Source organism: Sminthopsis crassicaudata, chromosome 2, assembly GCF_048593235.1.
Source record: "Sminthopsis crassicaudata isolate SCR6 chromosome 2, ASM4859323v1, whole genome shotgun sequence".
Taxonomy (NCBI): domain Eukaryota; kingdom Metazoa; phylum Chordata; class Mammalia; order Dasyuromorphia; family Dasyuridae; genus Sminthopsis; species Sminthopsis crassicaudata.
In genome coordinates, this window is record NC_133618.1 from 231136244 (window position 1) to 231159878 (window position 23635).

Here is a 23635-nt window from a genome sequence, read left to right on the forward strand (position 1 = left end):
CTCAGGTTTATTTTACAGATGAGGAAACTGAGGCAAATAGGGTTAAGTGATTTGCCTGGGGTCACATAGGTAGTAAGTGTCTGAGACTGAATTTGAACAGGAGTCTTCCTTTCTTCAGTTCTGGAATTCTGCACCATGTAGCTGCCGGACACAAACTAAAGGCACATAAAAAATGCCCTCTACAAGAATACTCAATTCAATAGATATTTATTGAGTGTCTACTTACTCTGTGTAAGACCCTGTACATATTTATTTGAAGACACCTGTTTATACAAAAGTAGATAATCCCTCAATTCCTTTAAACACAGAATTATTCATTTACAAATAACACAGAAGTACAGAAGGGCATCCACACTCTAATACTATATGCACAAAGCCAGAAGCACCTAACAGAACGAGGCAATGGAAAAAACAAGGGGCCAGAAGCCAGGAGGCCTGGATTCTAGTCTTGCCACCCATATACTGGGGTGATTTGGGGCAAAGTATTTCCCTTTTCTGGTCCTCAATTTCCTTCTTTTTACTTTATTTTTAGTTTCTTTCTTTTTAAAATGAAGAGACTAAACTAGTTCATTTCTAATGATCTTTCCAACCCTAATTTTTTGGGATTCTATGATACAGACCTTCCGCAATTGGTTAGAGGGTTAGATTCCAAGTATTTTCCCATAGAAACATTGTTGTAAATGGTGGTCGGGTTTTCAGGCCAACATACACACCAAGGTCGATTGAAAACAGAAAGCTATTTAATACAGGGCTATATTAATAATACTATAGAACTAAGATCTTGCATTCTGTTTTATAATATGGAAAGATATTTCCCTCCACCCCTGATTGTGGGAAGAGGGACTCACTTCGGTGGAAGTCCTGTCACAGAAGCTCCTAAGGACATGGAATTCAACAAATTTAATCTGATATTTACTAATCACGGGCACAGTAATAAGCACTATGTGCAAGGTATAAAGGGAACATTCCAGGTAGAAGATTGGAATTGGAGTAAGGAAACCTAGATTCAAATCCCACTTCTGACAGTAGTTGTGCATGACCCAGGGAAAGTCCTCTTACTCTCAGGCAACTTCCTTTTGATTTGTCTACTCATAGACCAGTTGCCAGATGCTAGAAATGCAAACACAAATAATGAAAATTCCCTATTCTCTCCCTTTCTTTTACTTATGGAATTTAAGGTGGACAAAGTGTTTCTGGCTTATTTTATTTTTTTTTACATGGGAAATGTATACCATATGTTTAAGACCGACACAGCAATAGAGTAGCACAAAAGAAAGATCGGGGCAGAGTTAAGGTAAAAATAGTAATTATGTTATACAACCGAGGTGCAGAGAGAGAATAGACACGGAAGCATTATGGGGGGAGAAGGGATCAAAGTTCTGAAACCTACTCCCATCAGGATGGGTTAAATAGGCAGCACTGCATATAAAGGGTATAGGACCCTCCAAAATGTATAAAAAATCATCCAGTAACAATTTACATTTCTTTTTTCATCACAAATATCTAACACTGTTTTTCTCCACTCCCCCCATCTTTTGATTTTCTTTTAACATTTCTTGTTCTGTTTTGGAATCATTTTTAGGTTGAATTTGGGTTTGGGGTTTTTTGGTTGGTACATTCTAATTTTTCAAATATTCAATTCTTGAATAATTCTTGTCACTATCTCTTCAAAAGTAGCAATTTTCTTCTATAACTTCCACAGCTATATTAGTTTGTACTTCATTTCATTTGTTCCACGTTGTCTTATAACTTATATGACATTTTTCCTTTGAGGTTACAATCAGACTATGAGCCGTTATTCTTTTCTTTTGGGTTTACCCTTTTCACTTCTCTCAGTATTTGGCATTTTCCTTTGTTGACTCCTCTCCATTTTCAGTTTATTAGGAATTCACATGTAGGTCAAACTCTGCTCTTGTAGTCTTGGAGGGCGTGTAATTCTGCTTGCTTCTGATTCAGCTCTGTAGGAGTTGCAGCAATCCCTTCTCTCAAAAAGAAATGGTACCTCAGCTGCAGGTAGCTAAGGATGAGAATCTTCAAGGTAAATATTAAGAGGGAATGTGTTCAAAGTGTATGCACAAAGGCTGGACCAGTCAGTCAGTAAGCATTTATCAAGCACAAGTTGGAGGAGTACAAATATAAACCGAAAGAAACAGTTCCTGCCCTCCAGGGGCTTACATTTAATGGGGGAACACATAAAAGAGAGTTATAAAGTGGGGGAGCAGAGGAAGGGCTCCTACAGGAATCATGGTGACACACTAGGTTTAGGGCGTCAGAAGCAGAGTGGGGCAGAAATAAAAGCCAACTTGTGCCTCTTCCCAAAATGGAGACCCCAGGAAGAACTCACCAATGGGAAAGGGATCCTTAGAGAAGTCCCTGAGTGAGGAAGTCACAAGGCATGGCAGTAAAGTTCAGAGGGTCAGTAGCGAAGAAAGAAAGGAAGCAGCTAGTTGAAAAGGAAGGGGAGAATAAGAGCCATAGGATTTAGGGATACAAGGGATCTCTGAGGTTCTCAAGTCCACCTGCTTACTTTACAGATCAAAAAGCTGAGGTCCATAAGATAGTATTTGTAAATGTGCCTGGCACTTTGCTAAATGCTTGTTTTCTTCCCACAGACTGATTCAATATTGCACAGGTAATAAATGGCAGAGGCAGTATTTGAACCAGGCCTGTGCACAAGAATATTTCTATCTTCACCAATCCTGCCTCTCTACCCCCAACCTTTGGTCCCAAAACCCAGAAAGATGCAAAAGGAAAGCAGCAATAATCCATCTCATATACCCATTTTCACTCTTATTTTCAAATTCAGTGAAAATGAAGAATTTGATTCCAGCAGAACTGGTCCTTCTAAGTAGAAGGATTCCAAATTCACAGCGTTAAGGCTTTCCTCCTCCAGGAAACATTCTCTGACTCTCCAATTTTGTGTAACTTCACTACAGTGATAGTAGTTTACTTACATATCTCCAGAATCTTCTCCTACCGTCTAGTTACTTGTGTATGGATTATATTTCCCCAGTAAATGTTGAGTTGTAAAGATAAAGGAGCTGCCACTCTACACAAATATACAAATAAAGTAAAATGATTCATCTGTATTCCTTTCCTGGGCTAGGCAGGGTTACCCTCGAGTGTTCTCTGAAGTAAGGCTATCACTCCAAATTCATGGCTTAGAAATCAGCACCTTAAGAGTCAGCAAAGAATAGTTTCCATTTCCTTCTCCAGCTCATTTTACAGATGAGGAAATTGAGGTTAACAAGGTAAAGTGACTCACCCAGGACTGCACAGCTAATGAATGTCTGAGAAGATGAGTCCTCCTGACTCCAGGCCTGGTACTGTGCCACCTCATTGCCTTTTATCCTAATTTTATAGATGAGGAAACTGAGGCAAACAGAGGCTATGTGATTTCCCCAGGGTCATATAGCTAGTGAGTATCTGAGGCTGAGTATGAACTGAGAGCTTTCTTTCTGAATTTAGGCGCAGTGTTCTATCTTATTGAGTTACACAACATCAGAGTTGGAAGGTGCCTTATAACATATAATGTTCTGAAATTGGTGAAAAGATGAACTGGATAACCTCCATGTTGCCTTTCTGTTCCAAAAATCTGATTCTCTACAGCCCCTAAATCCTAACCCCTCTCTTTACACATATGCAAATATATTCCTACTCTATAAATAGACCTGCAAATAGACCTACTTCCAGTATACACATACACAAATTTTTGCAAAGAACATAATATAAACACATCTATCTTGGTTTTACAGTTACATAGACCAGAGGCTTGGTCCTATAGCCAGCCCTTGAAACATTGTTCAGTCATAATTCTTTCTTTCTTTTTCTTTCTTTTTTTTCTCTTCCTTCCTTCCTTCTCTCCTTCCTTCTTTTCTTCCTTCCTTCCTTCTTTTTTTTTCTTTCTTTTTTTCTCTTCCTTCCTTCCTTCTCTCCTTCCTTCTCTCCTTCCTTCTTTTCTTCCTTCCTTCCTTCTTTTTTTTCTTTCTTTCTTTTTTCTTTCTTTCTCTTTCTTTCTTTCTTTCTTTCTTTCTTTCTCTTCCTTCCTTTTTTCCTTCCTTCACTTCTTTCTTTCTTTCTTTCTTTCTTTCTTTCTTTCTTTCTTTCTTTCTTTCTTTCTTTCTTTCTTTCTTTTCTTTCTTTCTTTCTTTCTTTCTTTCTTTCTTTTCTTTCTTTCTTTCTTTCTTTCTTTCTTTCTTTCTTTCTTTCTTTCTTTCTTTCTTTCTTTCTTTCTTTCTTTCTTTCTTTCTTTCTTTCTTTCTTTCTTTCTTTCTTTCTTTCTTTCTTTCTTTCTTTCTTTCTTTCTTTCTTTCTTTCTTTCTTTTCCTTCCTTCTTTCCTTCCTTCATTTCTTCCTTTCTTTTCTTCTTTCCTTCATTTCTTTTCTTCCTTCTCTCCTTCCATTTTTCCTTTTCTTTCTTCCTTTTTTCCTTCTTTCCTTTCTTCCTTCCTTTTCTTTCTCTTCCTTCTTCCCTTCCTTTCTCTTTTCTTCTCTCCCTCTCTCCCTTCCTTTCTTTTTTCTCAATTACATGTAAATAACATTTTTAACATTCATTTTTTACATCTTTTGAGTTCCAATTTTTCTTTCTCTCCCCTCTCCCTTCTGCAGCATTTTTAGGCTTCCATGTGTATTATTGGGTTAAGGCCACTCTAGGGTCAGTCTCAGAGGACTTGGGTTCACAATTTGGCTCCTGCCACTTTATGCCTTTGTGACTTGGAATAAGTCACTTAACATTTCTTAACATCAGTAAAAGGAAAAGGTTGTATTGGATTTTGAATCTTGTGATTCTATAACTCATGGGACAGATAATATCAACCATCATCTGATTTAGTCCTTCCTATTCTGGGGGAGATTAGCTGCCTCAGGCAGGGCCTGAATCTGGTAGAGACCTGGACAAGGTGAGGAGGAGGAGGAGTAAGAAGAGAAAAAGGGAGAGGAGGAAACCACAATATTTACTTGAAGTAGTGGATTTAGAGCTGGAACAGCCCATAGAAATCATCTAGTCTGAATCCCTTATTTTATAAAGGAGGAAAATGAAGATCAGGGAAGGGAACTGACTGACTAAGGTCATACAATGGACACTGACTCCAAACCTGCTGCTTTTCCCATTACGGATTCTCCAGGATCTTAAGAAAGAATTCAGATGGAAGCAGAACAGTTACTGACTAGCACCAGTGATGGCCCCTGGGCTGGGAGTAGAGGGTGGGAGCTGTTCCCATCAGGCTGGGGCTGAGAAATCCCTATTCTGGCTGGGTCCATCCCTCCCAGGCCAGGCCAGGCCAGGGCAGCTGCAGTTCCAGGTGGGGCCTCTGGAATCTGCTGTGTCACCAGCTCGTGGGCTGGCCAAGCGTAAAACCCTTCAAGTCAGCTCTGGGCTCCCCATTCTTGGCCCTGGATTATTGCCTACATGGGCAACCCCTCGGGGTACATTCCAAAGCCACCTGGGTCCATGGCCACATGATCTGGAGCCACTGCCTTCTTCTGCCTGCTCCCCAGTATCCTTTCTGTCCCTGTCCAGTCTGCTCCTCATCTGGTGTGCTCAACGGGAGCCCCAGTGGTCAGACTATTCAGGCTGAATGTTGGAATTCTAGTTTTCAGTCATTCTTCTCCAGCCTTATTCTTCCCTCTCTACCAGGACTCTCCCCAGAGAGTTGGCAATTCCAAGACCAGGGGGATAAAGAGTACCAGACTCGCTGGGTCTCAGTTTTCTGTAAACAAGAAGAATCATATTTGAATTGCCTTATAGAATTGTTGAAAGGAAACTACTCTGCAAAATGTATATCTAAGACAAAGCTATTATAATTTGTTTTGTCATTTTAAAAAATTAACAAAAATATTTTGTGTGGATACATACATACACACATCTGCATAAAATTTTCTGGCCCTCCTTTTATACTAGAGAAGAAGTCTGAATGATTATGGTATTAAAATATCTAATATATTGATATTATATAATAATGTACATATATTTTATGAAAATCTGAGTTTCTGCAAGCTTTCATGTGTCATTTGCAACTTCCACAAGACTCCCCCAAAATTCCTATGTAATTTCTTATGCTGACCCATGATATATTGAAACCACAAAGGGGACAGTTGTGAAGGGATAATTGTATATGTATATATGTGCATTCACAGCACTTACATTTGAAAAGTGGTACAATTAGTGCTGCTGAAGGAGGGGCAGAAAGACTGGACTAGGCTCACCTTTTCATCCTTAGCTTTCCCAGCTGAGTTTACTCCTCCCTTTTCCCTGACAACCCCAAGTAAAGCCTGTGTATCATCAAACTCAGACAGACCAAGAATAGCTGGAACAAACCCCTCCAGGCCCCCCTCCCTGCTTTCTTGAACAAGAACAATGAAGACATCAGCCATCCCTTTCTCCCCACTTTCATTTTGGACATATTCTCCTCTAATGTCCTCATCCCTAGCAGGGACAGATATTTGTTCAGCTGTCTCACCCTAGGAGGTAGCATTTACTCCTAATGTTCCTCCTATTCCTAGTCTTGGGACATTAACTTGGGGACCAGATTTAATAGAAAGGACAGGACAGGGAAAATTGAATCAGAGGCAATGAAGTATGTGGGAGTCCAGTTGGTATTAGGGACAAAATTTCTGTTTCCTGGCTACTGACTTTGTATTAAGATAGGAATGAAAACTGGATTCTACAGTTTATTAGTTTTGTGACTTTGGGCAAGAGAATTCTCCTTTCTGAGTCAGTCTTCTCAAAACATAACAATAATCAGAGTTCTTATTTCTATAAAACTTTATACTTTTTTTTTCTTAATAGCTTTGTGACAAAATAAGTATTATTATCCCAAAACTATTATCTTCATTTTACAGATGGAGAAACTGAGGAAGTCATATTCTCACACTACTAAGTCTTTTGATTTCAAATCAAAGGATTTTTTGGTTTGCTTGTGTCGTTTAATTTTTTTCACCATGCATGCCTGATTATGAAGGGAATTTGATTAGATGGTCTCAAAGATCCCTCCCAGTTCTGACATTCCATGTTCTAATAATCTGATAGTCTGTGTTCCAGTTCTTACAGTCTAGGTTCTAAGTTCCTTCTAGCTTTGATGGTCTATAGATCATGTTCTAAGATTTTATTAAGTTTTGATATCTTATGAGCCTATGAGTCAGGGTTTATGAGCCTTATTAAATCCCAGGACATAGCTCTCTATGAATTATGGGACAAAATATTTAATAATAGTGTCCTTATAATTCTCTTAAGTGCCCAGAGTAGATAGAGAATACTATGTACTTCAATACTACTATAGTCTGGCCCTCCAACAGTCTGAGGGACAGTGAACTGGCCCCCTATTTAAAAAGTTTAAGGACCACTGAGGTATTTATCTTGAAAGACTCAGTTAGATCTGCATGTTTACCCATTCCCCATCACCCCCAATTCCCTGGTCTTCTTACTCCCTGAGTAACTCAACAACCATATTGCCTACTTTACTCTTCTTACCAGCTCAGTATTGGAAGGCATCTAGTCCAAAACCTCTACTGAAAATAGAAATCATTTCTGAAACATTCCCTTCAAGTAGCCCTTCACAACACTGGTGATGGGGAGCTCATTATTTCTTGAGACAAATTCATTCCCATTGTCTTTGTAGTAGAAAGTGGGGAGTGAGGGGTGGAGATGGGGTGTGGAAATCACATTTCACTTTTATGTTCCGAAATATTCACAAATCTCTTACTTCCCACAAAGGAAACTTCAAACTCCTTTGAGTTCATTCAAGGCCCTTCTCAATCTGATTGTCCAGCCTTTTCAGCCTTATTTCATATCATTCCTCTCTAATCTCTGCGCCGAAGCCCGTCTGATCTCTAAGTCTTTGTTCAAGCTCTTCTCTGTCCCTGGAGTGTCCTCTCTTCCTATTGTAGTCACCTCAAATTTCACCTTTTCCAAGAAGCCAAGAGAATACTGGGTTTAGAATCAAATCTCAGTCTCCTTATATCTTTGATCTTTATCTCTTAACTACATTAACACATCAATTTCATCCTTCCCTCTTTAGTTCCAAATCCTAGCCTGCTACCCAGAACCTTTTCAGTGCTAGAGAATCCAATAGAACAGGATTATTGCTATTGTTCACCTGCCATTTTCCTCTTCTGGTTGGATGCAGCTATTTTTTTTTTTTTTTTTTGGACTTCATTAACAGATGGTCAGCCTTCTGCTGCAAGCCCATCCACACCTTTCTCAGTCACCTATGTGAAAAACTTGGGCAAATCACTTAAGCCCTTGGCTTAAGCTTTCTACTTTTAAAAGTATTGAAGACCCTCCCAAAAATTATGCAGGTTATACCCATCAATATTTACTGTGTGTGAAATTAAAACTGATAACTTTTAAATGTATTAATTTTAAAATAACAAAAATAAGCTCATGTTAATATAACACATAGGTATGAACATATTCAAAAACAAAAAATTAGTGAGAAGAATGGCATTGTTTTATATACTTTTGTAAATATCTTTAATGTCTGGAATAATAGAAGACAGCTGGATTCTCATAACTGCTTCTGCATTCAATCTATTGTAATTTGCTGCTCTGGTTGAAGTATACGAAGAAAATCCAGTCTCACACAAATATGTATTTGGAAAAGGGAGGAATATTTTAATAACAAAATAATATCTTAGTATTATTATTAAAATAGTTTTGACCTTGAGGATCCCCTGAAAGGGCCTTGAGCACCTCCAAAGAGTCCTTTGGACTAGATAGCTTCTAAGGTCCCTTCCAGTTCTAAATCCTGTGATATTATGATCCGTTTATTTATTACTGACCTTTCCCTTGGGCATCATTATAATATGTTTTTGGGGGACAATTCATGAGTATACTTTTTATAATATTATATAGCATAGATACCTGAATTTTCATTCCATCTCCCTGTATGTACATGAGCTATATATATAACTTCCAAGAGTGCATAACCCATGTTTTATCCAAATGTTGCATCTTTTCAGGTTCTTAGAACAGCATCCTGTAGAGAACAGGTAAATTAATTTTAAGGAATAATGTAACCCAGGGGTTCTCAAACTACCACCTGCAGGCCAGATGCAACCCGCTGAGGACGTTTATGCGGCCTTCCGGGTTATGGCAAATGGACTGAGGGGAGGAGGCAGAGGGTGAGCTTTTGTTTTTACTATAGTCCGGCTCTCCAACAGTCTGAGGGACAGTGAACTGGCCCCTATTTAAGAAGTTTGAGGACCATTGAAACCCCAGGTGTATTCCTGGAGCTTCTCTCCCTGGTAGGATTCCCTCTCTTGAAATGACCAAGTTTCCTTATACCTTTGATCTTTATCTCTCAAATACATCAACAAGTCAATCTCATCCCTCCCTCTCTAGTCCCAAGCCCTAGTGTGCCATCCAGAACCCTTTGAGTGCTATACAGTCCAATAGAACAGGAGTCCTTCCCTCCCAATGTTATTGCTCTTGTCCTCTTGCTATGTTCCTCTTCTGTTTGGATGCTGCTTATTTAGGACCTCATTTCCAGATGGGCAGCCTTCTGCTGCTGGGCCCATCCACACCTTTCTAAGCTGTTCCTAGGATGCTGACAGACACACAATTCTTACCTAAGTCTCTCCAGACTTGTAGCACCTGTCCTGGCTTATATTCTGTTGATGGAGCTTTTAAAAATTCAGTGTTACTACCACTCCATAAGGAGACATGATCGAATAGTGCTCTAAATAGTTTTTCCTCCTAAATCCTCCGTATATGTAAGAGATTTCTGCTTTAAAGGTTGCTAATTGATTTATATGTAGGATCTCAATGTCTCACAATAGCAAATCTTCTGAGGCAGATATTACAAATATTATTTTCATTTACATTTCACATATGAGGAATTTGAGACTCAGATTGGTTAGGGGAACTATTATTGTTGGGAAGACTGCTAATCATTTATACAGAATTTGCAAGTTTTCCAAAGTGCTTTATATGTATCAATTCATTTGATCCTTGCAATAACCCTGAAAGGTTGCTGTTTGGTTTTCATTCTAGAGGAGGACCATGACATCAGGGAGGTGATGCTATGACATACAAGTGAATTGGATTGAAGTGAGGGAGGGCTGTGTGAGGCAGCCTTGCACATCTCTCCCTCACCCTGTAAGGTAGGTGCTCTTGTTAGGTTTATTTGACAAAAAAGGAAACAATCATGGAGAAGCTTGTGTGATGTGCTATTAAGGAGCTACTAAGTATATGAAGAATCAGAAGTAGCCATTGAGCACGGGTTATCTTGCCTCTAGGACCAGCTCTCCACACACTACACCACACTCCCTCTCTAGTATCCCAATACCTTGTCTATATGAAACTTGGCTATGTTTTAACTTCATACTTCCAGAAGACAAGCAGTATTTGAGGTTGAAAGGGGGAGTCAGCATTTCCTATTATTTTGCACCTATTAGCAGCAAATACTCTCTCAGCGTATGGCCTTGTGGTATACATTACTTCTGTGTAGATCCAGAAGCAAAACTCAATACAAGGCTCCCATATAGTCCAATGGGGTTTATAGAAGAGTATGAATTATGACATATGTGTTAGAACTGGCTGGATCTTGCATGAAGAGTTATTGCAAGGAGCATGAAAGCTTCTGAAGCTTTCTGAGAGACGCTTTCAGAAGAGGGATCCCTCTTATAGAGTTTCTGGTTCTCTACCAGACGTCTCCACTCTGATAAAAGCAATAAGAATCCACATATGTTTTTCGTGGTCATATAATACTTGATGCTTATATAAAAAGTTATACTTTTGACATTACTCTGAACTATGTTTTTTCTCTTGAAGCTAAAAGCAAGAAGACCAGAATCTCTCTACACCCAAGCTCGTGTCAATTCTGTTCCTCAGGCAGGTATGGAACATTGAAATAATAGATTTCCTCCACAAGGAAAGTCCCATACTAATGATCTTTGAGGTCCAAGTAGTTTCTCGTTAATAAGCCCTCACCTTCTCTATTTCTAACTATTACTCGAGTGTTAATTTTTTTCACTTCAATTCAATAAATATTTATAAACTACCTACCGTGTTCCAGAACTGTGCTAAGCAGTGGGGATACAAAAAGAGGGAAAAGAGTTCTTGCCCTCAAGGAGTATACAATCTAAGGATAAAAACTGGTCAGAGTGCAATTCTCAGATGAAGAAACTGAAACTATATCCACTCACATGAAAGAGTGTTCCAAATCACTACTGATCAGAGAAATGCAAATTAAGACAACTCTGAGATACCACTACACACCTGTCAGATTGGCTAAGATGACAGGAACAAATAATGATGAATGTTGGAGGGGATGTGGGAAAACTGGGACACTGATGCATTGTTGGTGGAGTTGTGAAAGAATCCAGCCATTCTGGAGAGCAATTTGGAATTATGCCCAAAAAGTTGTCAAACTGTGCATACCCTTTGACCCAGCATTGCTGTTATTGGGCTTATATCCCAAAGAAATACTAAAGAGGGGAAAGGGACCTGTATATGCCAAAATGTTTGTGGCAGCTCTTTTTGTTGTAGCTAGAAACTGGAAGATGAATGGATGTCCATCAACTGGAGAATGGTTGGGTAAATTGTGGTATATGAAGGTTATGGAATATTATTGCTCTGTAAGAAATGACCAGCAGGAGGAATACAGAGAGGCCTGGAGAGACTTAAATCAACTGATGCTGAGTGAAATGAGCAGGACCAGGAGATCACTGTACACTTCAACAACAATACTGTATGAGGATGTATTCTGATGGAAATGGAAATCTTCAACATAAAGAAGATCCAACTCACTTCCAGTTGATCAATGATGGACAGAAACAACTACACCCAGAGAAGGAACACTGAGAAGTGAATGTAAATTGTTAGCACTAATATCTGTCTGCCCAGGTTACATGTACCTTCGGAATCTAATGCTTATTGTGCAACAAGAAAATGGTATTTACACACGTATATTGTATCTAGGTTATATTGTAACACATGTAAAATGTATGGGATTGCCTGTCATCGGGGGGAGGGAGTAGAGGGAGGGGGGGATAATTTGGAAAAATGAATACAAGGGATAGTATTATAAAAAAATATATAATAAAAAAATTAAAAAAAAACTGGTCAGAGTGCATGTTTTATATGCTGAAAAGTTTTTTTTTTTTTTTCTGAGTACTAATTGGCTAGCACACACATGCCTAGCTATTGTCCAGTTTTTTCTGCATGTATAATTGGTCTTCTGGCAAATTGGTCTTAACACATGGTCAAGACACTCACTGGCCCCAGATGTAGGCTCATGTTTTCTGGGGAAAACCTCTGATAAACTGCTCCTTATAAAAAATCCTTAAGGATGATAAGCAATAAGAAGCTTTGGGAAGTGATAATTATTTTAAGGTAGGCAGTCTTCTTAAGTTGGCTTAAGAACAACCTTGGTAAAACCTACTGCTATCTTAGAGCTGGGGGAAGGGGTATACTTAAAACTTTTTATTCCAAATTTAGTAAACACCAAAGAAAGAAGGGGAAAAAAAGAACATTTCCACATTCAAAGTAGAATAGAAAAAATATAATTATGTGTGAAAAATGAATTGTTGTGACATATATCTTGTAATTTTTTTTGTAATTTGTAATACTTTTCTAAAAAGTATATTTCATTTAATATATACTGCTTATATGTGTTTCTTTCTGAATTCCTTTAGTTTTCCTCTGAGCATTTTAAGAAATGATTCACTAACCCATTTTTCTTCTTTTTGGGGAGAGGGGGCTAATACTTCTTCCTCTAAATCCCCTTACCTGTCATGCAAAAAGGAAAACATAATCATGGTTAAAAAAAAAAAAAGCATAATCAAGTAAAAACGAAAATCCACACAATTGCCATGTCTAAAAATGTAAAGTTTATTCTTCACTTAGGGAAATGTGTGATCTGAGTAGGATACTTCTTTATTAAGTATTGCCAAGTTGTTTTTCTTTACAATGTTCTTACAATAAATTGATTTTCTAGTTCTACTCATTTTACTCTGCATCAGTTCATAAAAATCTTTCCAGGGATTCTTTGAAACTGTCACTTTTGACATTTCTTATGTTCAATAAAATCCATCATGGCTTAATTTGTTCAACCTTTCCCCAGATAATGGGTACCCTTTTTGTTTCTAGTTATTTGCTACAACAAAAAAGTGCTTGTATGACTATTTTTGTTTCAAAGAAAACTTACCATACAAGCAAAAAGTAGTTACAATAAGCCATATCTAATACAAATGTGTTTTCTTCCTATGAAAGGAGTTTTTCAAAATAGGGATTGTTCTTATAGTTTCAGTAGATAATAAATACTAATAACAATAATACTAATAACAGTGACTTGATTCCTCACATCACCTCACTTATACTTATAGGAATTTATATCTTAGTAGCACCTCTAGCTATTAGGTGGGTCGAAGCAGTCAAAATAGGACACTAGCTAATGATAAAAAGGTCATCCAGGACATCAGGGAATCAGGAAAGAAGGAAAAAAGATTTGAGAAGACCAAACAAATATCTCCAAAGTCCTTGCATTTTACTCATGAGAAGGCTTTCGAGATCCTCCCTCACAACCTATTTATTCTAACCTTACACACAATACTAATAATCTTGGTTATCTGACTTTTAAGGGAACAGCAGATTAGGAATAGGTTTGGAGGTGGTGGTAGATGAAAAGGGTCTGATAATAATGACATACATTTCTTAAGTGCTTGCTTTTCTCACAATAGCCAGTGAGTTGGATAGTAAAAATAGTGTCCCCAGTTTACAGTAAAGCAACTGTGATTCTAAGTACTTTAGGCACTTTCTCAGGATCACAAAATGAGTAAGTAGAAAACCAGGTAACAGAATCTTAGGTTGTCAGAGTTGGAAGGATTCTCTGAGATCACTTGCTTTAAATAGGGGAAAAGTCCAATTTCCTAACAACTTCCTTACATTTTTGGGTAATTCTGAATGTTAAGAAGTTGTTCCTCATATCAAACATAATTTGTCTCTATATTACTTTCTTTGTTATACCAAGTTCTATCCTCTTTTGTAAAAAAAAAAAAAATCCAATACCTTTTCCACATAATAACTCTTCGAATATTTGAAGGTAATAATCATGCTGCCCTAAATCTCTCTTTTTTCTGGATTAAAGAGCCTTTTAAATGATCTTCCTATGGTAAGTTGTTCTACCACTTTATGAATCCAGTTACTCTTCTCTACCCATTCTCTAGTTTGTCTAAGTCATTATTAAAATGTGATTGCCAGGAATGAGCCCAGAATTTCAGTTATGGTCTTATTACGCTCAAATATGACATAATGTTATCATCTTCTGCAAATAAGATATTATACATTTCTTCATACAGCTCAAAATTGCATTTGCTTTTTAAAAATTTCTGTCACACTAATGATTCTTACTGAGTCTATAATCCACAAAACTCTCTAGATGTTTTTCGCATGACCTATTCCTAGCCATGCTTTTTCCATACTATACTTGTGCAGATGATTTTTGGGAATCCAATTAAAGGACTTCACATTTAACTGTCACTTTATTAAATTCAGCTCATTATTTTAGCTTGTTTTGGATTTGAACATCTACCATGTTAGCTCTCCTTCTTAGTTTAAAGCATACCATCTTTGTCTTCAATCAACAGAACACAAAGCAATAACTTTACATTTTCATGTTGCAAAATGAACTGAATAAATGAATAAAAAACTAAGCACTTATTATTTATAAATCCCTGTGCTAAGTACTGGGAACGAAAATAGAAAATCAAGAGAGTATGCTTTCAAGGAATTCACATTATGATGGGATTGATCCTAATGGTTAATTCCAACTTAATGGAAAGCTTCATCTGCAAGTATGGATGGAAAGGTTCGATGGTCCTTAGGTTGTAGCAGCAAAGCAAATGTTATTCTCTACTTTTTAATACTGTTTCTAGGAACCTGATAAAAGTCACATTAGTTTTTGATGTTGAACCATTTGACAGTACCAAAAGTTTTTTTTTCCCCCTCTATTTAGCTGTGGCTAAAGTACTTGTGGTAACAGTTGTAGTAACAGTAGTAACCAGCATTGCAAACGATGTTTCCCAAGCTGATGTCTGAGGGCACCGGGGCTGAATGCGTTGCTGTTTCCTGGTAAAGGATTTAGAGTGCCTGGACATCCCCATCAGGGTCTGAGGGGATGTGGCGGTTAAGGTGGTGCTAGTTATTTGATTTGCCTGGCACATAATGTCTCTTCTCTCTTCTTCAAGCTGCCTTGATGCTTCAATTAGGCTGGTTTGCCTGCCTTGTGTGTGGCAGTTAGTTGGCTGTTGTTGGGTATTACTGATCCCCATAAGTTGATGATTATGAGAGCTGGGCTAGAAAAAGGATTAGTAGTCAGGGTGGGGTGGAAGGGAGAGAAAGACTGCTGTGTCTTTCTGACTATTGATGGCAGTTGGTCAGCAGATTTTGCTAGTGATGACAAGGAAGGTGGACACATTCCTCACAATGATTTCTCTCTTAATGAAATTCTGTGGAGATATTTCTGACCTGTCAATTATTAGGAAATACTATGGATTAAGAAAAAAACTAAAAGATTAATTCAGAAGAAAAGAATAATGTTAAAACTACAGCAGCAGATGAAAGGAAGCAAGAATAAAAATGACAATGAAATAACAGTTCTTGAAAGGAAAAAAAGAGAGGAAAATAAATAGCTCAGAACAGAAAGTGGAAAACCATCCTCAATAATGGACCCTCTAAAAAAGAATGGGTACAAACAATTCAATTACGCTGTTACAAAGACCCCCTGCCTCCCACTGATTGCATTCCCTTAATTTTATGAACCTCCTGCTCCTTAGCTTCATTTAACTACTTAAAAGTCAGCTTAGTTTTTACAAAGCAATATTTCTTGCAAAAGTAAAGTAAAAACAAACATAAGTACATTTCCTCCTAGTACCTGGTTGGAGGTAGGGCCAGAGGTGGGACTTAATCCTTCGATTTTAATATTTCAGTCTCTGGGAAGTGGGTGAGGGATTAACTTCATAGTTTAACTCACTTCCTATATAGCATAGACCCACTAAAATTCAAGTCTTCCTAACCTTCCATTACAGCACTCTGACTTCTCAAAGGTTCCCTGCTGGACTAATGGCAACACTCAGCTTTGATTCTGATTCTAAGATCAACTTGGCTCAAAATCTTGGGTCTGGTAAACCCACTGCCTGCATCCAAAACAGAAAAGGATAAATAAAGCAGATCAAAACGCCAATCCTGATTCTTGGGGCCAGAGTGCCTAAAAGAGAGAGGAGAAAGGTAACCTTTTCCCCAAATCCAGTTCAGTTCATGGTGTCTAAGCTTCCAGTGAATGGGACCTTTACCTTCTAGATGGTGCTGAAAAAAGAGAAAAAGAAAGGGGAGATGGTAAAAGAGGAAGAGAGGAGGGGAAAGAAGAGGAAGAAGGAAACAGAAAGAGAAGAAGGAAGAAAAGGAAAAGGAAACAGGTCTCAACCTACCTTTCCAGTCATCTCAAAATTATGTTATTTTTTCAATCTAGCAGTTTTAAAGACACAAACTGTTTTGATGGTATCAATGGAAAAGGGCTGTTCCTACTCCATGTGGAAGGAGAATGCTGGCTGTCTTTTTCCAGAGGCAAATCCCAATCATCTCTCACATAGAAACCTCCATTCTCAGCTATTTGGACCTGCACAACAAGCCCCATTACAACTCTATGAGATAATAAGAAATTAGAACAAAGTCCAAAGATTGAATAAAGTTTTTTAAAGGAAGGTATATACTATCAAAAATAAAAATAACTGGAAAACAATTTGAGAAGAGATAATTGAATAATTATTAGATTCACCTGACAGGTAAAAAAAAAATCTAGACACCATATTTCCAGAAATAATAAAATTACTTAGATTTATTAGAACCAAAAGCCAAATAAAAATAATATGAATTCACTAACACTTCCTGAAAGAAACCCCAAACTGAAACATGTCATAATTAAAATTCAGAGCATATAAATCAAAGTATAAAAATAATAAAATAAATCAGAAAGAGTTCAGTTTCTAAGAAAGCACAGTTAGGATTACACTTACTATGAAGGAGAGAAAATCTTGGAAAACTGTATTTTAAAAAGCAAAAGACAAAGGCTTATAAAAGATAGCTTATCCTAAGAAACTGAATATAATCCTAAAGGGACAAAAATGAATTTCCTTATGAAAATGTTAGAATTGTGCAAAAACTGAAATGAAAATTCAGGAGTCAAATTAAAATCTTAAAAAGGAAATATATTTAAGCACTCAAAAAGGACTAAACAATGAGAAGAAGAGACCCCTGTCACTTCAGAACCTAATGGTTTTAGGGATCATAGAGAATTTAAATAAGACACTGTTTTCTGCAGGTTTTAATAAAGGGAAAAAAATGGAAAAGAAAAGGAATTCACGAGAATAGGGGGTGGTAATCTACAGCCTGAATGGTTTTTACATTCTCAAATATAATAAACTTTATTAAAATGTGAAAAATGTTCTTATTTGCTGGACTATACAAAAACAGGTGTCAGGCTGAATTTGACTATAGTTAGCCAAAATTTATACAAGAGAAAGGAGGAGGGAAACTTTCTATTTATTGGTAAACAGTATCTATATAAAATCAAGATCAAGTATCATTTGTAACACAACACTATAGGTTTTCAATAAGATCAGAATAAAGCAAGGATAGCAATAAGATAATTAAAAGAAGTTGAGGGAATATGAATATGCAAAAAAAGAAACAAATTTTTTTTACAAATGATATAATTTACCTCCAGAGAGAGGTACCTAGAGATTCAACTAAAAATTAATAGAAACAATTGAAAACTTCAGTAAAGTGGTAATTTATAAAATAAACAAAGCATGAGCTTTTCTGTACACTGCCAACAAAATCCAACGGAAAGAGTTAGAAAAAAATTTAATTCAAAGTTACTACAAAATATAGATTACATTTTACCACTTAACAAAACAACACAGGAATTATACAAAAATAACTATAAAATATTCCTTACAGAAATAAAGGACAAATAATCAAAGAGAAATTTCTTGTTTATAGTTGGATCGTATCAATAAAATTGATATGACAGTGCAACCTAAATTAAATTACATATTTAGTATTCTACCAATCAAACTGCCAAAGGATTACTTCACAAAATTTAAAAAGTTTACATAACAATATTCACCTGGAGTTACAAAAGATCAAGTATCTCAAGGAAAATAATGAAAAAGAAGGGGGGGGGAGGAGCCTACCAGTATCAAAACTCAAACTATAGTTTAACAGCAATCTATCTTAAATTTGGTTTAAAAATGGCACTGGTTTAAAATTAGAAATGTTCACCAGTGGAATAGATTATATATACAAAATCCAGAAGCAACAGAACAGTGTCATAGACAAAACTGTCACAGACAAAGACACAAACTCCTGGGGTGAGGACATTATTTACCATCAAAAATTGGTGGGAAAACTAGAAAGCAGTCTAGCAGAAATTAGGCTTAGCTCAACATCTCACCTCAACTAAAGTAAAAAGCTCCAAATGGATGCCGAACCTAAATACAAAACATCAACATAAACAAAGTAGAGGAGACTGAAAAGAGATCTTTAAAAATTACAAATAGAAAAATTCTTCACCAAATAAAGTAGAAAGAATACCAAAGGATGGAAAATTTTGATTATACAAAATTAAAATTTTTTGCATAAATAAAATCAATGAAATTATTGTTGGTGGAGTTGGAGATCTTTTCCTTTGAAGTTATTTTATATTATTTCTGTATATTTTGTATATGTTTTGTGTTATTTCTCCAGAAAAAATGTAAGATTTTTACAGTTATGCCTATTCTAACTAATATATACTTTGTGCTTGATAAATAAACAAACAAATGATCCAACCATTCTGGAAAGCAATTTGGAACTATGCCCAAAGGGTTATCAAACTGTACATACCCTTTGATTCAGTTAGTGCCATTACTGGGTCTGAATCCCAAGGAAATCATAAAGAAGGGAAAGGGACCCACATATGCAAAAATGTTTGTAGCAGCTCTTTTTAAGTGGCAAGGAATTGGAAAATGAGTAGATGTTCATAAATTGGGGAGTGGATGAATAAGCTGTGGTATATGAAGATAATGGAATATTATTGTTTTATAAAAAGAAAGATGAACAAGCTGATTTTAGAAAGACTTTTTCCCCTGAGGCAATTGGGGTTGTGACTTGTCTAGGGTGACACAGCTGGAAGTGTTAAGTGTCTGAGGTCAAATTTGAACTCGGGTCCTCCTAACTTCAGGGCTGGTGCTCTATCCACTGCGCCACCTAGCTGCCCCCTAAAAAATAAATTTTTAAAAAATCAATGCATTAGAAGTAGAAAGAAATTGTGAGACAATAGAATCTGGGTTTCAGCACACTACTGATTCCATTCTCATCTCAGTGTCTTTTAGAATTCTTCTGTTTGGAACATTCTCCTTTCTCTCTTCTTTCTATAATCTCCTTCAGATATTGGTTCAAGCACCACCTCCCAAACAAGACCTTATCTAATCTCTCAATGGAAAAAAGATCTTTTCCTTTGAAGTTATTTTATATTATTTCTGTATATTTTGTATGTAATTAAATATTTTGTGTTATTTCTCCAGGAAAAATGTAAGATTTTTATAGTTATGCCTATTCTAACTAATATATACTTTGTGCTTGATAAACAAACAAATAAAAAAAACACATTAAAAAAAGAATTAGAAATTGAGAAAAACTGCTCGGAAAACTAGAAACCAATATGGAACAAACTAAATATAGACCAACATCTCATACCACATACAGAGATAAGGTAAAAATAGATATATGATCAAGGGTGACACCATAAACAAATTAGGAGAGCAAGGAATAGTCTTTCTATCAGATCAGTCAGTTTTATAGTCTTTCTGTCATTGTCTAAGGAGAAGGGAAGACTTTTGGATGGGGACTTTTATATGTGTTAAGGAGTGGGAAAGTTGGAAAATATAAGGAGAAAGAAAGGGAGAATTATGTGATACAAAAAAAGGAAAGAGAGAAAAGTAAAGAGTTTCAATAAAATACTTTAAAACTATACAGAAGAAACCAGGGAAGAATTTAAAGGGAGACAAAAATAAGCAAGACAATGTGAAATACTACCACATAAATTTAATGTCTATTAAAAGGAACAAGTTGGTATAAGCGAGTATAATTTCCCATAAAATCCTCATATTTAATTGCCTTTGCACAACTACATGTTCATGTTGTTGAAAATATTCTGGCTCATAATAATTTTTTTAAAACCTATATTGAAATCAATGATTATTTTAGATTTTTTTTCTTTGTATCTCTGAAATTAATTTATAGGAAACACAATATTTGTGAAATTGAATTGAATTCTAAATCTTATTACTTGTTCTTGAAGTTTACAGAGAGCAGAAATTTCACTGCAGTATGCTAGAAGAAAGGCACAACTGAATGAAAATCATGGTTTTATTGCACCATCTGCTGTAGACAGAAAGGAACACACATCTTTATCTCAAATTGAACAAAATGATAAACTGACCAGTCAGTCATTTAATTGTAAAGGTTGGAGTTTAATTCCAGAGTCAATAGCAAAGATTGAATTTTAACTTGGGTTGTCTGACTCCAAATTCTAAATTTGTAGTGAATATGAAAGGATCTTAAAGAACAACTAGTTCAACATCCTCAATCTATTTAGGACTAATTGATGCCCAAAGAGGGGGACTGAGTTGCCTGATGTCACAGAGCAAGCTTATGGCCGAGCTAATGAGATTGCTGTGGTCCCAATCCAGGACTCATCCCATTACATATTATATTGCCTTTCCCTCTAAGAATTGTTTTATAGGGCTATTGTAAGACTGAAATGAGGTATGGTAATAATAACAGCAATAGCTTACATTTATGTAGGCTTTAAAGCACTTTATAAATTTCTCATTTGATTGTCACAACCATTCTGGGAAGTAGATGCTATTGTTATTTCCATTTTACAGATGAGGAAGCTGAGACAGACAGCTTTATTCAACATCATGGAGCTAGTAAGTATCTGAGGCTTTATTTGAACTTATGTCTTCCTAATTCCAGATAAAGTGTTTTCATTGGGACACCAAACTGTCTCTATCAGATGTAAATGCTGTATGTGTTAACTATTTATGTTATTCTAACATCTCCTATTTGAAGTCTTTAGGATCCCACCATCAGAAGTGATCTCTCTCTCTCTCTCTCTCTCTCTCTCTCTCTCTCTCTCTCTCTCTCTCTCTCTCTCTCTCTCTCTCTCAGTGTATCTCTCACTTTTCCCTCTTTCTCCCTTTGTCTTTTTCTCTCTTCCTCTTCCTCCCTCCTTTCCTCTATAAGATGCTCAGAGTGCATTCCTTGTACTTCCCTTAACTCATTTCATTTTGCCTCATATTATAGTTGCATGTGTATGTATATACATTTATATACATACACATATATCTCCCATTTTCCCTACTAGAATGTAAGCTCTTTAAGGTCAGAGCCCTCATTAGTTCATTTATACTTCTATTCCACAAAACCTTGAATATTGACTTAATTATTGATACTTTGGTATGTGTCTTTTTTAAAAATTCTAAATGTATCAGAAATTAATATATGGTATAACTTTTCAGAACTAGGAGTTAGAAGTTTCTATCCCATTTCTGTCATTTACTAGTTATACAACTAGTGAGTTGTTATACAACTAATTATACAACTACAGAATGAGAAAGGAAGGAAGGGAAGAGAAGATGCATTTATATAGCATCTACTATGTTCCAGGCACCTTGCTAAGCACTTTTACAAATATTATTACATTTGATCCTCATAACCCTATGACATAGAAGCTGTTATTTCCTTCATTTTTACAGTTGAGAATAATGTAAAAAATGTATAAATCACAAATGAAATCACAGATGTGAAAGTTTTATGAACCATTAAATGCTATAGGAGTACCAGTTATTTTGGTTATTAATATCTGAAAATTGTCCCCAGAAATGTGATGCAGAATCAGAAAGGGAACCAAAAAGTTATGCTGGTAACATTCTCCTAGGAGCAAAACCAATTTCACAAATAAGTCAAGTCAACAATCATTATTAAGAGCCAATTATACTTCACACATTGTGTAAGTCTTGAGGAATATAATAAAGAATGAGATAGACAATTCTTATTCACAATGAGCTTACATTTGAACAGAGGAGAAAGTAGGTGTATATATAAATGTAATCTGAATATATATATATATATATATATATATATATATATATATATATATATATATATATATATATATATGCAGAGATTAAATTAGGAGACAGAATCTGATGAAAGGGTTTTCATTTGGCATCCAAGGACCTGTGTTAAAATTCTGCTCTTTTACTTATTTACTATTTTGTGACTGTATACCATTACCTTTCTCTTGTCTTAAGTCTTCTCTTCTGTAAAATGAAGAGGAAGATGACCCTAAATGGAGACCATCCACCCAGCTTCTATGTAACTAGTCTTTCAATACCTGAAATGGGTGCCAACTGAATAATGACCAAGATATACAATGAGAAAACATAGTAAGTGACTTTTCGTACCCCAGAACTATACAAAGTTAAACAGAAGCCAAGGACAACCTAGGCAAACAAGCCTACACTCTCATTGCGATGAGTACCAAGCTAGAAATATGTGTAGCCTGTAAAATTCTATATCTAGAGGCAGCAAGAATAGAGGATCGTGAAGAAAGCCTCAAGGTGGGGACCTGGAAAGTTGTGGGAGCAGCAGCAACCCTAAAGTCTTGGCAGTGCTTAGAATGGGACAGCCTAATCTCCCAGTGGGCTCCAAGGTCCCCAGCATTCTGTTCTGAGGCTCCATATGTGAAGATCTAGCATTCTAAACCTCAAAGATCTAGGGAGGATAACCCTAGAAGATGTAAAGCACCTGGAGGAGATAAGTAGGAATAATGCCCCTCTAAAAAGTACTGTAATAGACAGAATCTGAATATGGCATAAAACTCCAAGCTAGCTAGAGCAAGGATAAATAAAATAAAACACAAGACAACAAAACATGCTAATCAAGAAGTTCCCAAGGAGATTATTATCATAAAAATTACAAATAGAGATTCAAAGAAAAAGTGTATTTTACAATACCATAAAATAATTTTATGAGTAACTAGAAGAATAAGAGCAAGAGATAAAAAAAAATGAAAGCTCTTTAGGGAAAAACTGGAAGGAGAATAAATAGCTTGGAAAATGATAAATTGTATCCATGTGACTGAAAGAAATATTAGAACAAAATGAAAAGATTGAAAAAATAGAAGAAAAGGCAAAATATCTAATATTTTAAAAATTCTAAATAATACAATTAAAAGCAACTTAAGGCTTATTGGATTCCCTGAAATTTTTCTTAAAAATTAAGCCTGAAATCTCTATTTTTTAAAAATTTATTTTACTTTTTAAATTTGTGGAATAAAATTATAATTTCTATAGCATAATATACTTTTTCAATGATTGCATATGAAAATGCAAATCTATTATGTATAACTTGCAATATTCCTTTTGAATATATAATAAAGTTATTATATAAATGTCTTTTTCCCCTTTTTTTCTTTCCTCCCCCATTGCATTAGAGATGGCTATCATTAGACACATACATGTAAATATATATGTGCGTGTGTGTGTGTGTGTGTGTGTGTGTGTGTTGGGCTTTCTATTTCAAGAA

The 23635-nt window shown here is 36.1% G+C and overlaps 1 long non-coding RNA gene across 1 annotated transcript in view; it reads left to right on the forward strand.

Annotated features, from left to right (window-relative positions):
* LOC141555559 (uncharacterized) overlaps nucleotides 1-12005 on the forward strand; it is a 58132-nt gene extending 46127 nt beyond the window's left edge. Inside the window, exons 4-5 of the long non-coding RNA XR_012486255.1 lie at nucleotides 9992-10101; nucleotides 10772-12005. This is a non-coding gene — a long non-coding RNA (uncharacterized LOC141555559). The remainder of the gene's footprint in view (nucleotides 1-9991; nucleotides 10102-10771) is intronic.
* Nucleotides 12006-23635: the final 11630 nt, after the last annotated feature.